This window comes from Bombina bombina, chromosome 1 (assembly GCF_027579735.1).
Source record: "Bombina bombina isolate aBomBom1 chromosome 1, aBomBom1.pri, whole genome shotgun sequence".
In the NCBI taxonomy this organism is placed as follows: domain Eukaryota; kingdom Metazoa; phylum Chordata; class Amphibia; order Anura; family Bombinatoridae; genus Bombina; species Bombina bombina.
In genome coordinates, this window is record NC_069499.1 from 831,961,176 (window position 1) to 831,975,516 (window position 14,341).

The 14,341-nt window shown below is 33.7% G+C and overlaps 1 protein-coding gene across 4 annotated transcripts in view; it reads right to left on the bottom strand.

Moving 5' to 3' along the window:
* Positions 1-14,341, bottom strand: part of ZNF185 (zinc finger protein 185 with LIM domain) — a 334,258-nt gene that overhangs the window by 219,356 nt on the left and 100,561 nt on the right. The window lies entirely within an intron of this gene.

Sequence of the window (14,341 nt, forward strand, 5' to 3'; positions counted from 1 at the left end):
ACACTAAAACTCTGTCATTAATAACAATGGACATAATGACTAATATTCTAGTGAAAATACACCATAAATATCATATTATAAAGAAGAAACACATTTCACTGATTACTGGAATTTTAACATTACATTTTGAACCATTCTTTAAAATGTCAACTATAAACATTATGCCATTTTTAGAAATATATTTTTTATTTTGTAAAAATATCCATATAGGTCAACTGTAAAATACTTAGGTTACCACCAAAGTTTAAATTTTTAAAGGCATAAAAACAGGGACATTTCTGTCATAAAGTCATGTTTAACGGTTCAGATGTGACGCGTGGCAAGTTGTCTCTGCACGAGGATGCTAAAATCCAACTTTACACTCCAGTAACGCAAAATACCTCAGATACAGAGTAACAAGGGGCTGCGAACTGGCGCAACTGGAGACTGCGACGATACCTGGCTAATAGAGGCAGCACTAAGGAGCCGGACCATGGTGGGTTTAAAAAATAAAAAACCCAAGTAACACGACGTGGAGCTGTTTAAGGCAGCACATGTGGCAGTGAAAAGATGTGGGACACGGCGGATTCCCTTCCGAGAATTCAGGTCACCAATTTGTGATTGCTGGAAAAGTGCTGGAGCCAGGTACCCGGAGGAGAAAAGTGCAGCATTCAAGTGCTTGGCACACACATCCGGTCTTACGGCTCTGCTGCTCTAATGTAGGAAGGGTGCAAGCCTCAAGGTACCTACCTGGAGCCAACCGGTGTTATCCGGTATTAAGAAGAGCCTTTTTTAGGATATATACAACTATCCAAGCGGGAAGTCCAATACAAAGGGTAGAAGTGTCTATTTGACAAGAGACAAGCATAACATCTATTCATCTGTGCATCAATGTGGGTAAGCCTGCAAATATACTTATCCCTGTTGGATACATAAGAAAGAACTGTAAGTAAAACTCTTGACTTTACACCTATTTGTCCTATTAAAACCCTGTAAAGGGCAAGAAGTATGCCTTCAGAGTTAGAAGATAGATAAATGGAATATAAAAGCTGAGAAAATAAGATCTGCTGAAAAGCCAAGATAAATTATAAATAGCATATTAACTCTTTGAAAATCTGATTATAAGTCTCCTACAGATGAAATATTATGGCTGACTAAACATGTGAGGCTTGTTCCTTTTTTCTTTCTTTTACACGTGATTAAGCTTAAAAGAGGTAGGGTGAAAAGAGGATAAATTACAAAGCAGCAGGATCCCCCTGTTGGGAAGGAATATAAAACTCTAATGCTAAAGAACTACGCTGATATAATTACAGCAGGGAAACCTCAAAGAAGAGAGCAGGAAGCTGGAATACTCTCTGCCTGATATTTCTGAAATACAGACACTATGAGGCCTACTTATCAAGCCGTCAACTGTGCTGCATTTGCCAGCACCAATACGCTCGCCTGACATCGCCTAACATCGCGGCCGCGGACCTGAATACGCTCTCCATATTTATAAAAAAAAGCTGTCAAAAAGCAGCGCACCAAGTACGGGGTGATGAGCAGCGGACTGTTGTTAACTAACAGTCATCGATCTCGCTGCTATTTGGCTTTTTCACAGATTTATTTATACCCTGTCACTAAATGCCGTGACTATACTAAAATGTTTAACCCCTATCCCGCTGCTCCCGGACCCCGCCACAGCTAAATAAAGTTTTTAATCCCCATCCCGCTGCTCCCAGAGCCCACCGCAACTAATAAAGTTATTAACCCCTATCCCGCTTCTCCCGGACCCCACCGCAACTAACTAAATGCATTAACCCCTATCCCTCCGCACCCGGAGCCCACCGCAACTAAATAAATGTATTAACCCCTAAACCCCTGGCCTCCCACATCTCTACCACTTACTAAACCTATTAACCCCTAAACCGCCAGCCCCCCACATCGCCATAAACTAAATTAACCTATTAACCCCTAAACCTAACAACCCGCTAACTGTACATTAAAATTACCTCATCCCTATCTTATAATAAATTTAAACTTACCTTTAGATTTAAATTAAACTGTATTAAACTATTAATTAACCTACCCTAACTATTATACTAAAATTACAATAAACTATATTAAACAATTAATCTACCCTATTATACTAAAATTTCAATAAAATATATTAAACTATTAATTAACCTACCCTAACTGTTATACTAAAATTACAATAAACTATATTAAACTAATAATTAACCTACCCTATTATACTAAAATTACATTAAACTACAAATTAAATTAACTATATTATATAGTTAAAAACCTAACCCTACTCAAATAATTTAAATCTACTATTAAAAATTACAAAGTTACAAAAAACTAACAACTAAGTTACACAAAATAACAAACACTAAGTTACAAAAAAAAATAAACACTAAGTTACACAAAATAAAAAAATTAATTATCAAATATTTAAACTAATTACACCTAATCTAAGAGCCCTATGAAAATAAAAAAGCCCCCCCCCAAATAAAAAAAAACCCTAGCCTACAATAAACTACCAATGGCCCTTAAAAAGCGCCTTTTGCGGGGCATTGCCCCAAAGAAATCAGCTCTTTTACCTGTAAATAAAAATACAAATACCCCCCAACAGTAAAACCCACCACCCACACAACCAACCCCCCCAAATAAAATTCTATCTAAAAAACCTAAGCTCCCCATTGCCCTGAAAAGGGCATTTGGATGGGCATTGCCCTTAAAAGGTCATTTAGCTGTTTTTCTGCCCAGAGTCCCTAATGTAAAATTAAAACCCACCAAATAAACCCTTAAAAAAAACTAACACTAACCCCCGAAGATCCACTTACAGTTTTTGAAGGCCCGACATCCATCCTCAACGAAGTGGCAGAAGGCCTCATCGAAGCCGGCAGAAGTCTTCATACAAGCGGGCCGAAGTCTTCATTCAGACGGCATCTTCTATCTTCATCCATCAGGTGTGGAGCGGCTCCATCTTCAAGACATCCGGCACAGAGCATCCTCTTCTGACAACGTCTTCTGGAACAATGAAGTTTCCCTTTAAAGGACATCATCCAATATGGCGTCCCTTACATTCTGATTGGCTGATAGAATTCTATCAGCCAATAGGAATTAAGGTGGAAAAAAATCCTATTGGCTGTTGCAATCAGCCAATAAGATTGAGCTTTCATCCTATTGGCTGATCCAATTAGCCAATAGGATTGAGCTTGTATTCTATTGGCTATTCCAATCAGCCAATAGAATGCAAGCTCAATCCTATTGGCTGATTACAGCAGCCAATAGCATTTTTTCTACCTTAATTCCTTTTGGCTGATAGAATGTAAGGGATGCCATCTTGGATGATGTAATTTAAAGGGAAACTTCATTGTTCCAGAAGACGTTGTCAGAAGAGGATGCTCTGCGCCGGATGTCTTGAAGATGGAGCCGCTCCGCACCTAATTGATGAAGATAGAAGATGCCGCCTGGATGAAGACTTCTGCCGGCTTGGATGAAGACTTCGGCCCGCTTGGATGAAGACTTCTGCCGGCTTCGATGAGGACTTCTGCCATTTCGCTGAGGATGGATGTCGGGTCTTCAAAAACTGTAAGTGGATCTTCGGGGGTTAGTGTTACGTTTTTTTAAGGGTTTATTGGGTGGGTTTTAATTTTAGATTAGGAACTTTGGGTGGAAAAAGAGCTAAATGCCCTTTTAAGGGCAATGCCCATCCAAATGCCCTTTTCAGGGCAATGGGGAGCTTAGGTTTTTTAGATTTTTTTTTAGGGGGGTTGATTGTGTGGGTGGTGGGTTTTACTGTTGGGGGGGTATTTGTATTTTTATTTAGAGGTAAAAGAGCTGATTTTTTGGGGGCAATGCCCCCAAAAGGCCCTTTTAAGGGCCATTGGTAGTTTATTGTAGGCTAGGGGTTTTTTTTATTTTGGGGGGGCTTTTTTTTTCATAGAGCTCTTAGATTAGGTGTAATTAGTTTAAATATTTGATAATTTATTTTTATTTATTGCAACTTAGTGTTTATTTTTTTGTAACTTAGTGTTTGTTATTTTGTGTAACTTAGTTGTTAGTGTTTTGTAACTTTGTAATTTTTAATAGTAGATTTAAATTATTTGAGTAGGGTTAGGTTTTTAACTATATAATATAGTTAATTTAATTTGTAGTTTAATGTAACTTTAGTATAACAGTTAGGGTAGGTTAATTATTAGTTTAATATAGTTTATTGTAATTTTAGTATAATAGTTAGGGTAGATTAATTAATAGTTTAATATAGTTTAATGTAATTTTAGTATAATAGTTAGGGTAGATTATTTAATAGTTTAATATAGTTTAATGTAATTTTAGTATAATAGTTAGGGTAGGTTAATTAATACTTTAATATATTTTAATTTAAATCTAAAGGTAAGTTTAAATTTATTATAAGATAGAGATGATGTAATTTTAATGTACAATTAACAGGTTGCTAGGTTTAGGGGTTACTAGGTTAATTTAGTTTATGGCGATGTGGGGGGCTGGTGGCTTAGGGGTTAATAGGTTTAGCAAGTGGTAGTGATGTGGGAGGCCAGGGGTTTATGTGTTAATAACTTTATTTAGTTGCGATGGGCTCCGGGAGTGGCGGGATAGGGGTTAATATATTTATTTAGGTGGCGGCAGGGTCCGGGAGCGGCGGGATAGGAGTTAATAACATTATGTAGGTTGCAGCGATGTTGGGGAGCGGCTGGATAGGGGTTAATAATTTTATGTATGTGGCGGCGGTGTCGGGGTGGCAGATTAGGGGTGTTTAGACTCGGGGCTTATTTTAGGGTGTTAGGTGTAAACATAACTTTTATTATACCATAGAAATCAATGGGATATCTGGCAGCATCAAACATGAGCTTTTGCTGCTTTCAGACTCCCATTGATTCCTATGGCATCCGCGGCCTCCAGGGCGGCGGATTGAAAAGCAGGTATGTTGGGCCGGAATAGTGGCGAGCGTACTTGTTAGAAGTTTGATAACTAGCAAAAGTAGTCGGATAGTGCCGAATTTGTATTCGGAACATCTGTAAGGACGTAAGCATCGATCTGTGTCGGATTGAGATGCATCGATCTGTGTCGGATTGAGACTGGCGGATCGTATGTTATTTCACAGATTTCAACTTTTGCCGGTCTGTAGGCTTTGATAAATGAGGCGAATCAAGCTCGCCACAATTACGCTGTGGAATTCCAGCGTATTTGCGGTTGACAGCTTGATAAATAGGCCTCTATATCATAAGAAAAACTGACTTAAAGTGGTAATAATCCTTAATTGTGACTGCCTGTTTATGAAACTAAGTTGTATCTCTCCCAACCAATAGTATTTGTAATATTAATGAATATCAATTATTCACGGCATTGATGTGAGTAATTTTGAATATGAAGGTTCTGAGCATCTGTACTTAGGTATTTGGATTCTATATACTATGATGTACACATTGATTACAACAGCATTTTGCGTAATAAGATTCTATGTAGTAGATATGGGTGACATAATTATTGTATAGAGCTGTTAAAGGCATTGTAAGTTGATTATTGAATATAAGGTTATGGGTTGTTGGTTTTTTTAATCACGTATGTAGATAATTTATATTTTTGCACAATTTGATTCTAGTTGGATAGAGTCTGGTAACTATTTTTCACACTACTAGCATATTCACTTTCATTTAAAGATTTATTATTTTCAGAAAACACAGAGAAGAGGAAATCTTAGTTATAATTTAATTTTCAGAAAAAATTCACAGGGGAGGGAAAAAAAAAAGAAAAAAAAGGGAGAAAAGGAAGAAAAAAAAGCAGAGGAAATAAAGCACTAGAAATTTGTGATCACTTGTTGAAAATTGCACAATATTTATAGAGAAATTTGTCACCTCAACAAAGCTAAAATCACCTATCATGCCGCCCAAAAATAAAGAGCGTAAAACTAAAATAAATACTTCTACATCTCAAGACAACACTATAGAAGTAGACAGTGAGCTGAATAGTATAATAGATGTACAGGACCTAGCTAAAAAACTCTCAGAGATGATGGCCCCTCAATTAAAAAAATTAAGACAAGATTTTTTAACATTATCCGGAGAAGTAAGGCAATTTAATAACCAGCTGGAAGAAGCAGAGACCCGTATTTCTGAGGCAGAAGATAAGCTTTATATACTTGATAAAGAAACAAAACAGACAGATAAACGAGTAAAGATACTTCAGGAAAGGGTTGACGATATAGAAGATAGGCTACAAAGGAATAATATCAGAATAATAGGTTTACCTGAGAAACCCGAATATGAGGATCTTATGAAATTTGTCTCAGAAAAGTTACCAATTTTGATAGATATGCCAGGTAAAAATGTTAGGCCCTATAAGAACTAGAACGGATGCTACCATTATTAAAAGACCAGTCATTGTTACATTTCTTGATTTTCAAGAAAAAAAGGAGGCTTTACAGTACTTTAGAAAAAAGAAAACATTAAAGATAGGGGAGGACCAAATATTAATTTTCCAGGATTTTTCTCTATAAACCTCAAGCTGTAGGAAAGAGATGGTCCCTTTGTGCTCAAGTCTTATTAAAAAAGGATTTAACGCATATATGGTATACCCAGCTAAGATTAAAGTAAAAAGGGAAGATAGTTGGCAGTTTTAAATAATCCAACAGAAGCTAAGGATTTCTTGGGAAATAACTAAGAGAATTTTGAGGAGCGATTAATAAGGATGCCATTATGTAATCTCTGCTGTGAAAATGTTGATTGAAAATGTTATAATGCAGGCAACCAGACATGTTATTTTACAGATGTTATGTTTTTTTTATTTTTTTATTATTATTGTACTACTCTTATAAGTTGGAATGGCATTCTGTAATATAACATCTTGGAATGTGAGGGAAATTTCCTCTCCAATAAAAAGGAGGAAAATAATGACACTATTGAAAAAACTGAGAACAGACATAGCTTTCCTCCAAGAAACATATTTACAACAGAAAGAATTAGAAAAATTAAAATTTGGATGGGTTGGCGAGGTTATAGCCACACCCTGTTCAAAATGGGAAAAAAGGAGTAGCAATTGTATTACACAAAAAAATTAAATATAAGATCATAAATAAGGAGTTGGACTTGGAGGAAAGATATGTTGTAGTTCAGATTGAAATAAATGGTATACAGTATATCTTATGTAATATATATGGACCCAATAATAGTGATAAAAGGTTCTGTAATAAAAGGAAAGAATATAAAGGTCATAATAAAAATTCAGTAGATAGTAATATAATTTTTTGGGAGGCATCCAAAGCACTGCTGAGAGGAGAAGTGAAAGCATATCTATGTAAACTTAAAAAAATAATGCTAGAGACATTCAATTATCTCATCAATTGTTAAACGCTTACAATTTATACTTAATACCTAATAGGATTAATTTGTCAAAATACTTAAACGCAAAGAAGGAAAGAGAAGCTTTCTTACACCAGAAAACTGCAATGGATACTTTAAGAAAGAATGCTAATATGTATAGACAAGGAAATAAAACAGGCAAATTATTAGCTAATATGGTTAAACAAGCGAGAGGATCTAATATTATAGAGGCAATACAATTTAAAGAGAGAAGATTAATAAATAATTCTGATATTAAGGAAGAATGTAATAATTAATATATATATGTATATGAAACAAAGGAAATACATTGAGAGAATAAAGAAAAATTCTGGAAAATTTGTAAGGTTCCAACTATATCAGGTGGAAATTTGGCAGAATTAAATAGACCCATTTCATTAGAAGAAATTAAAAAAGTAATGAAAGCCTTAGCACTCAATACGGCTACAGGCTCTGATCAATTACCATCTGAGTATTATAAGATCTTAATAGAGGAAATATCTCAGTATTTACAGAACATATTTAATGATTACTATATAGAAGGAATAGAAATGCCAAAAAGCTTTACTTGTTCACTCACAACATTAATTTTAAAGAAAGATAAGGACTCAGAAAATATGTACTCATACAGACCGATATCCCTACTAAATACGGACTATAAGATATAGCTAGTATAATAGCCAATAGATTGAAAAAATATATTATCTGGACTAATTCATAATGATCAGACAGGAATTATGAATGGAAGAACTTCTTTTACTAATATAAGAAAAATGTTATTTACTCTAGACTTTTTTTGGAATGAAGCTAAAAATGTGAAAATATCGACTTGGATAGAGCTATAATTTCGATTGATGCAGTAAAGGCATTCGATTCAGTTCACTGGAATCATTTATTTGAGAGTCTGGATAGATATGGTTTTAAAGATCCTTTTTGTACCTATATTCATTCTTTGTATAATAATCCCATAACAGCACTTATAATAAATGGTGAAACAACACCTAATTTCTCTCTCCATAAAGGAACAAGACAAGGGTGTCCATTATCACCATTACTATTCAATCTGGTCATAGAACCACTAGTTATTGTTTTACGAGAGAAGATAAGGGGATGCGGACACACATTAAATAATGAAACTGTTCAAGCACACTCAAAAATTAATATACACAATCATTATATACCCTCCTTATTCTTTATTCTTTAAAGTCCTGAGAAATATTTTTTAAGTTATTTTTTATTTCAGGAACAAGTATATGTTTTATATCCAAAATTCTATTCAAAATATAAATAAAGTGAATTCTATAATTACAATTCATAAAGTATTGGTGTATTATTAAAAAATCATCACATTTAAAATACATGTTACGGTAAATTGATAAATTCAGCAACATTTAGCAATATGCATATCTACACACATGACAGTTACACAGCTATATATATTTTTCTTATATTTTGTCCTTCATAACGAACATTTCAATAAGAACAAAAATACCATTGTTGAACAATGCTATGGACTACCCGAGTGATTGACAACTGGTCAAACCAATAAACAACAGACCCTTCTATCCAATAGAGTAAAAAGGAGGCGTGAACTCAGAGCCAATAAATACACAATCTTCTGCCGCCTCGCGTAACCCCCTATGAGGAAGCGTATGGGAATCGCAACGTCAGGGGTTCTCTATTTTTAACCAGCTCTCCTGAAAAGTTTATAATATTAAAAACATTGAACTACTCGATGGCGATAATAAAAGGAATATATTAATTACCGGGTGATAGTTTCACCTGATTCGTGTGCTATATGACAGAGAAATATATTAAACGAGCAAACAATAGTATAGAAGTGGTATTGTTTGGCATAACGGTTATGGTAAACATTGAATTAGTCAATGGCGGTAATAACAGGTAAAGACATTGAATTAGTCAATGGCGGTAATAAATGGTAAAAAGTAATCACCGGATAACAATCTCACCAAACTTGTGAGCTATAGTACTGACAGCATACATAAAACAAGCAAACAACCTTAAATAAGTAATATTTTGGTTACTAACAAGCTAGTGAGCTTAACGATCTACTGACAATAAGCACAAACTGTACACATCTCTTTTTTGCTATGTTACTAGACAGTATATAAAAAATGAGCAAAGAAGGTTTTAGAAACGATATGTGTGTTACTAACGGCTATTCAGCTTAACTATTTAGTGACAACCAGTATAAACCATACACTTGCTCAAGGTTGTTTATACTAAAACAGAGCACAAATAATAAATGATAAGCAAAGACAGAACTTGGAATATTACGATACTATACGTCTGAGTCTCTATACATAGATATTACAATTATTACTATGTAATTTTTGTATATAAAATAATAAATGTTTGCCTATAAGTAACTTAAATCACACCTACAAGGTGAATACAACTTATTCCTGCTAACAGCAAATTGTGCTGGGATTAGTAATGTTGTGACTTACAGAGAAACAGTATAAAACTGGCAAAGGTAACAGAGTCACAGAATATAATATCACAATACACCGACGGTACTAAAAACAATAAGTGCTTCACTTTTGTAGTTTGTTTTTCAGATGCATAGCATCTGAATTTGTAGGTAAACATACTTCTGAACGTTTCATAAGAAAATAAAGCCACATACTAACAAGATTAATTAAAGAGACAGAATGAATATACAAACCTTACAAATCTGTACGCTTGTTCAAAGTTGTTTACACTAAAATATAACAGCACAAATAATAGGTGATAAGCAAAGATTAAATTTGGGATATAATGATATTAAACGTCTGAGTCTCTATACATAGATATTACAACTATAACTATGTGCTTTTTACGATTAAAATAATAATATGTTTGCCTATAAGTAATTGTAATCACATTCACAAGGTGAAGATAACTTATCCCTGCTAACAGCAGATTGTGCTGAGATCAACAATGTTGCGACTTATAGAGTAACAGTATAATACTGACAAAGAGCAACATAGTCACAATACAACAAATAAAAGTGTTTCATTTTTGTAGCTTGATTTCAGATACATACCATCAGAATTTTGAGGCAACCATATCTTGAAAGTTTAAAAAGAAAATAAAGCTACATACTATCAAAATTAATTAAAGAGACAGACTGAATATAAATAAAATAATAAGGTTGTTGCATTTTTCTGCCTTTAATCACAAATTCTGATAACTATCAAGAAGTACAATAGAAAACCTCTATTGACTAAAAACTACTCTATCTATTGAGAATAATCTAGCCTGGATTACCAATCGAATACTACATGAGCACACACTAAGATTGTTGTTGAAGTAAGTCTTATTGGGGTTAACTCTATAATAAGAAACATAAGGTTGTTTGTACAAACAAGCCAGGAATAAGGCTAAGTGTATAAAAAAACAACACCTTAAAGTTACAACAAGATTGAAACCTCATAGATCTTATTTCTCACACCACCTAAAGAATTACCGTTATAATATACACTAAGGAGATGTGTTTTTAACTAAGTGAGGGCAGCAGATCATCAAAAATAGAAGCTGTCTCTTTTAATAAATACACAATAAAAGTTAGATTTTATTATTATTATTTTCTACTATTTGCACTAAAGTCCAAGTGATAATTACAAACAGTGCATAGAAGCATACCTTTCTGACAAAGTTCACATACCAGAGTTCTATGTCTATTCAAGATTAATCAATTTCATGCTTAAGCACTGCTCCCTATGAAGACCCATATAATAAATATATATTTTTGACAAGGTATCTAAGGAGAAATAAAATTATATGTACATAAGGATATAAAAATAATCAAAAGAAAATTCCTTCATAATTATTGTTCCTCACCTTTTGATAACTTGTATGCGGACGACCTATTGATCTTTATCAGTGTTTTGAAAGAGAATATTCCGAAACTGCTTGAGCTTTTTAAAAATTTTAGTTCCTTTTCAGGATACAAAATTAATAAGCAAAAATCAGAAATGATGTGGATTACAAAAACTAAGGGCTCAATCCTTTTAAAGAAGTCAAAGATAACATGAGATATTTAGGAATAAATATTAGTCTGTCCCCAGAAGAGTGATATGGGATCAACTATGAACCGATTTTTAAAAAAATTAAGATCTAAAAAATTGGTCAACCTTACCACTTACACTATCTGGTAAAGTCAATATTATTAAAATGATCGTGCTTCCAAAGCTGCTCTACCTCATGCAAAATCTGCCTCTATTCATAAGGGCTAATCATTACAAAAAAAATTATAAAACATTAAGACAATTTCTGTGGGGCAAAAACAAACCAAAATTATCATTGACCAAACTGCAACAAAACAAATTTGCTGGCTTAAGTTTTCCGGATGTATTCAAATATAATTGGATATGCCTAGCAAAAACTGCAATAGATTGGATGCTAGAAGTACGTTATTTTCAGGTAAGGGAGGTAGAACAGAATATACTTAAACCAGTTGCATAGAAAGTAATACCCCACTTAGAAATAAAAAGTCTACCAATGAGGGTAAAAAGAATGACTACTTATAAAAATCCAATCCTTGCATGGCAGAAAGTATGTAAATTCCTTAGCATAAACCCATATTTTTTTAAAAAAATTTGCCCATAATAGGTAACCCCAATTTCCCAGAAGCCCTCAATTCCAAAATATTTAAGAAATGGAAAATCAATGGTTTAGAGTATGTCCATCAGATTTGGGATCAAGAACGAAATTGTATGAAGTCATTTGGAGTAATACAACAAGACTTTAAAGTAGAAAATAAGGACTTTTTTCATATCTCCAGTTGAGACACTTTGTTGGTACGAAAGGGGCTATTACAGGGAATACTTGGAGTATCTGTGACCTGCTTTTTAAACTAACTAAATCAGGAATACACTCAATTTCTCCATGGTATAAACTATTAATGCAAAAGGAAGGGGAAGTTAATTTAAACAATTTAACCTCAAGATGGCTACAGGATGTTAACTTAGTGAATAACGATGTAATTCAAAAAAGTATATCAAGAGTATGGAAAGCTACGTTGCTTATGTCATGGAGGGAATCACATATAAAAAATTTAAATAGATCATACAGCCTAGCTGGGGCAACGACCAGTTTATAGTATGCCCGAGATGTAGTCTTGAAGCTGCTAATTTAATGCATTGTATATGGGACTGTCCGAAAGTAAAAAAAAAATTGGTATAAGATTTCCTTCTGGCTATCCAGGACTATGAGACAAAATTTTAAATTACTTAGGAATTATATTTTATTTTTGAAAGAAGGAAATAAATTATCAAACAGTAGATTTATTAATTTTTGCAGAATAAATATTATTTTTAGTTCCTGGAAATCCAGAAGAGGACCGAGTCTAGCACAATTTCTCAGTAAACTGGAGGATAAAATGATAATGGAACAATTTGACTTTATTTCAAACCCAGAAACAGATGTAGTTTTTCAAAAATGGGAGTATTTTATCTTTTCATTGCCTGACAGAGTTAAAAAACAGATTATTACACCTTTTCTTAATACTAGTTACGTACAGGGTGACATTCTAAGAGGTGAATTTCGCTAGGGATCCTGATGCCTAAGGCTCCCTTTATTTATTTATTTTAATTTTTTAATTTTTTTTTTTTGGGGGGGGGGGGTCAATTTAAAAAGGTTACATATTTTATACACAACGTGAAAAGGGCAATCTCCTCTGTTTTTTAATCTTTGAGATACTTTATATATCTTTATCAATTTTTATTTTCTAATGAGGAGTGGTGCTAGCATTTGGTTAGAGCATGCAAACAATTGGGAACAGAATTCTCTGGAGAGAAATGCTTTGTTAGCACTCTTTGCCCAGACTGGTTGTGGAGCCTATTCATGTATATTAATACGACAATTATTAACCGAGGGTTATATCTTATATATACATAGAATGAGGGGGTGTATGGAACAATCCAACATCACTCATAAACAAATAGCACTCAGAAGAAAACTGAGATTGAGGTTATATAGATTTTTATAGTCTACTAATAATGAGGAATCCTGTATATAGAGAAACTGTCACCCATACTATAGTGTCATCTGATTTGATAACAATGTAGAAAGACCCAATAGCCATAATATACACGTTGATACTTTTACATCATAATTGCTCACGATAGGGATTTTAATTTGTTGTGTTCACCCATCTTTTAAAAGGTCAAATAAAAGTTATATTTTAAGCATTTTCTGCCTCCACAACCAGTCTGGGCAAAGAGTGCTAACAAAGCATTTCTCTCCAGGGAAATCTGCTCCCAATTGTTTGCATGTTAAAAAGGTTACATGTCTATGTCCAGAGTTTTTTTTTTTTGTATAGGATGATTTGAATAGCTATCCTCATTACTATATCGTAACATCCTTTGAATAGTATATTTATTAATTGAACCTTGGTTCATAGTATGCGATTATTAAAGGTGCACAATTTTTTTAGTTTTTTAGTACTAGCTAACTGTTGATGTATAACAAGTCTTCCTTTTGAACTGTTTATTTTTGTATTGATACACTAATGCACAAATATATATATATATATTTTTTTTAAATCATGTTTAACAGAAATGTGAAATTCTGCACCCAGGATCTCTTGAATGTACAAAGTGGCCTTACTAATATTGTGTCAAAGGTAACACTTTGAGCAGGTTGATTATTGGTTGATCAGATCACTACTGATCCCTTAAATAAGAATATTTTTTTATCTTACTGAATGTTTGAACAAAAAAAAAAAAACAGTATCTCAAAGCATATGCAGGGCTAGCTTTACAATGCTGCCACCACTACGATCAGAGGTAGAAAATCCCTGTCTTGACAACCCACATGTGCCCAGTAATTTCTGCCAATCACTGTTGTCAATTCAAAAAACATTATGTCCTCTTAAGAAGAACCTATGCCATTTTTGATTGGCTGTGCTTGACAATGTAATATACAGAATGGAGTGTATTGCAAAATCTTATCACCATTTAGAGGAGCCAACCCTAAGCTGTTGCCAAAATTAGAAATGTGATCCTGATTCA